This window comes from Dromiciops gliroides, chromosome 2 (assembly GCF_019393635.1).
Source record: "Dromiciops gliroides isolate mDroGli1 chromosome 2, mDroGli1.pri, whole genome shotgun sequence".
Taxonomy (NCBI): domain Eukaryota; kingdom Metazoa; phylum Chordata; class Mammalia; order Microbiotheria; family Microbiotheriidae; genus Dromiciops; species Dromiciops gliroides.
Genome location: NC_057862.1, coordinates 680,446,314 through 680,450,196, shown reverse-complemented (window position 1 = coordinate 680,450,196; position 3,883 = coordinate 680,446,314).

Below are 3,883 nucleotides of genomic sequence, written 5' to 3'. Positions count from 1 at the left end.
CTGACCAGACCATATTTGGATTATTGCATTTGGCTCTGATTTCCATATGGGTATAAAAGGGACATAGGAAGGAGTTTGGTACAATGGCAAGAGTTCCTGAGAACCTAGGTTCTAATCTCGCTTCTTGCATTTAACGGCTCTGAACCTCTCTGGGGTCAAATGAGGTTAGCCTAGATGACCTCTGAGTAGTCCAGTGGAAAGCAATCAGGACGGTGAAGGGTCTTGAGTCCATTCCATAGGAAGATGAGTTAAAGGAATTGGGGTTCTAAGCCTACAGAATAAAAGACTCCCAGGAGACATGATAGTCATCTCCTAGTCTTTGTCCTAGGAGCAATGGATGGGAGATGTAAAGAGGGAGACAGGCTCAAAGTTAGGACAAGCTTCCTAACAAAAGGGGAGCTGTCCCAAAATGGAATGGTGCTAAGCTTCCCCTCACTAAGGGTCTTCAAGCAATGACTGGATGGCCACTCGTTGGGTATGTGATAGTGAAGTTTCTATTCAGGTCTTTGTTTGACCAGTTGGTCAAGGGGAGTATTCCATGTAATTCTATATGAGAGTTACATGTACTTAACCCTACTCTAACTTGTCTTACATCTATTTTTGGACATAGACTCACAGATTCATACATTTGGCTCCAGAAGGAAGCCGGAGGGGTCATTAAGCTTCACACACACCTTTATTAATAGGAAACTGAGACCCACAGAAGTTAGATGAGTTGCCCAAGTTCATACCATTGACCAGCAGCAGAGGCAACCCACATCTTCTGACTCCTAATCCAATGCTTCCCCCTCTACCTCTATCATCCCCTGCCCCAATCTCTTACTCAAACATGAGCTATCTGAAGGCAAGGACTGTGCGGTTTCTCCTCTAGTGCCTAATCAGTACTCATTGACTAGAACTGAATTCCCCTCAATATTGAGAATTGGCTCTGATTCAACTACAAATGGGGAACTGGAAACACCAAGCCAGCCACATCACATTGACGTCACTGACTCATCATCCACTACCTGGAATGACTTCTGTAAAGATATTGAACCAATTAAGCCTCAAATATGCCATGAGGTTTGATGGGCTGGAGGGGGGATCATAATATCCTGCTTCTTGGAAACCTATGACTGAGCAAGGCTCCAGGATCAAACCTCTGACTCACTAGCCGGTGGTGTTTCTTTTAAGGGTCACTTAGTGGGGCCTTTCTCTCCCATTACATCTCTCATGGGCAGAAACATTGCTGATGGTGGAGAGTGACGTCAACCACAGTAGATAATAGGTAGGGGATGGGGATGGGCCTCCATCAAATGTTCCCTAGGATAATGCTTGGCTCTTACCCATCAGCTCAACCTCCTTTCATCTGGAGGGGGATCTCATTGCACTTATAGCAGATAGCTAATTAGACCTCCCCCACGGGGCATCACAGGGTACATTTACGTATGTATCTGTGCAGAAAGAAATGTACCTTGGCTAATTGCCTCTCATTTGTACTTAGGAACGCCTTTCACACGGGATCTCAAAGCGATTTTCCAACTGAAGTCGGGGAGTTAATTATTCCCTTCTTGGGAGGTCCTGGGGCTACCAGAGTCCCTTTGTAAATTACCCTTTCTGGGCACAGGGTCGACATGTTTGGCAGTGGGAGATCCCTGTGGGGAAAAAAAGGTCAGAAGATCACAGGTCTACAAATGGAAGGCATCTCAGGGGCCACCTCATGCCATCCCCTCATTTGATAAATAAGAGAAGTGAGGCTGAGAGGAAATTATTTGTCCATATGGGTATCAGGTGGCAAAAACAGAATTGGAATCCAGTTCCAGTAGCATAACTCTAGACCTAGCCAGGGTCCTGTCTACTTTACTACATGGTATTGAGAAGAAAGAGGAGGCAGCTGTCAGGTTCACCTATAATGTAGAGGTGAATAAACTGGAGTCCAGCCACCATATTGTATAGATTAGAAAGCAAGGCCAGAGAAAGGAAGGTATCACGTAAGTGGTAAAAGTAAGTCTCCTGACTCCAAATCTGTTCTTACAATCAGCTGATGGAATGAGGAGGAGGAAGAGAAAGAAAAGATAGAGATGAAAAAGGGAGAAAAGAGGCAGAAGAGAAAAGGGTGGAGAGGATGTGGAAAGACAATGATCTCTCTGGCCTCTCTAGCTCTTCTCGTGCTATCCTTTGGGTCATACATGCCCAACCTTCCTCCTTGTCCTTAATGAACCCGAAGTTCAAACTACAGACATCAGACTATCTTCTGTTCTGTATTTTGATTTGTTGAATTCCACAAGTACTTGTTAAGTACCTGTTGCTAGCTTTGGGACTCTGGACAAAGTCACTTCACCCTGTTTGCCTCAGTTTCCTCACCTATAAAATGAACTGGAGAAGGAAATAGCAAACCATTCCGGTGTCTCTGCCAAGAAAAACCCAAATGTGGTCCTAGAGAGTAGGAGATGACTGAAAAATGACTGAACAACAAATGCCTGGCTTTGACCAGGTGTTTGGAATACAAAGATAGCCGAAGCTGGCCTTCCCTGAGGGGACTTGGATCTTACTGGTGATGCAACCTCTCAGTAGAGAAGAATCTGCCCAGAATACAAATGAAAGGGCTACTGCAGGGGCATCTGTTTGTGCTGGTAGTCCCTACATTTACAGCTTCCCATCAGATTCACCAGCAGAGCCTTGGAGATTGCCCACATCTTGTGCCCCATGGGATGTCATTCTGGGTGCAGTCAGAGCTTCTCAAACACCAGATCTGATGCTTACTTACCTGGGAAGAAGGTTGGATGCCTCAAGAAAGAGAACAGATTGTGGATTCAGAGAGCCAGGCTTTAAATCCCTAGGCTGAGGCTGACAATTGAGTGAGCAAAATCCCTTCACTGCCCTGGGCTTCTGCTTTTTTTTTTTCCTTTTTTTGGTGTGAGACAATTGGAGTTAAGTGACTTGCCCACGGTCACACAGCTAGTGAGTGTTAAGTGTCTGAGGCTGGATTTGAACTTAGGTCCTCCTGACTCCAGGGCCTATACTCTATCCACTGTGCCACCTAGCTGCCCCTAGGGCTTCTGCTTTTGTGGTTGTTGCTGTTCAGTTGTTTTTCAGTCATGTCCAAGAACTTCATTACTCCATTTTGGGTTTTGCGGGGTCTTTGGCAAGCGTAATGGAGTGGTGTTGCATTTCCTTCTCCAGCTCATTTTCCAGATGAGGAAACTGAGGCAAATAGGGTTGAATGACTTGCCCAGGTCACATGGCTAGTAAGTTACTGAGGCCAGATCTAAACTGAGGAAGAAGAGTCTTCCTGACTCCAGGCCCATGGCTCTATCCACTGCACCACCCAGCTGCCTTGGCTTCGGCGTCCTCACCTATAAAATGATGGGCTTGGAGTAGATGGAGTCTGAGGCATTCATCAGCCTCAGTCATAGAACCTGGAAAGTGAGGTATTTGTACCAAATGGTCCCTTAGGTTCCTCCCAGCTCCATAGCTATGATCCCGTATAAAATCAATCTACATAACATTAATCACTTACATGTATGTTACACTGTATGATTTAACAGCAGTCATCAGACCTTTACAACAAGGCCATGATGTCCATCAAGCGGGAATTCTTAATCCCATTTTAGATACCCAGAAACTGAGGGATGGAGAGGTCAAATGGTTTGTGCAAAGTCAAATAGCACACATAGAAGCAGAAACACAGGACAGAGCAAGGCTGGATGCTGCCAAACCCTGGGGAGTATCTCATTGGCCCCTGCCCTTCGGTAGACTGCTCAGCCAGCTCATGAGTGACAAAGAGATGGAACTGAGGCTTGCGTCTCCCCACCTCAAATCCCAGGTCTCTTTCTGGAAAGATGAAGATACTCACACACACACACACACACACACACACACACACACACACACACACACACAC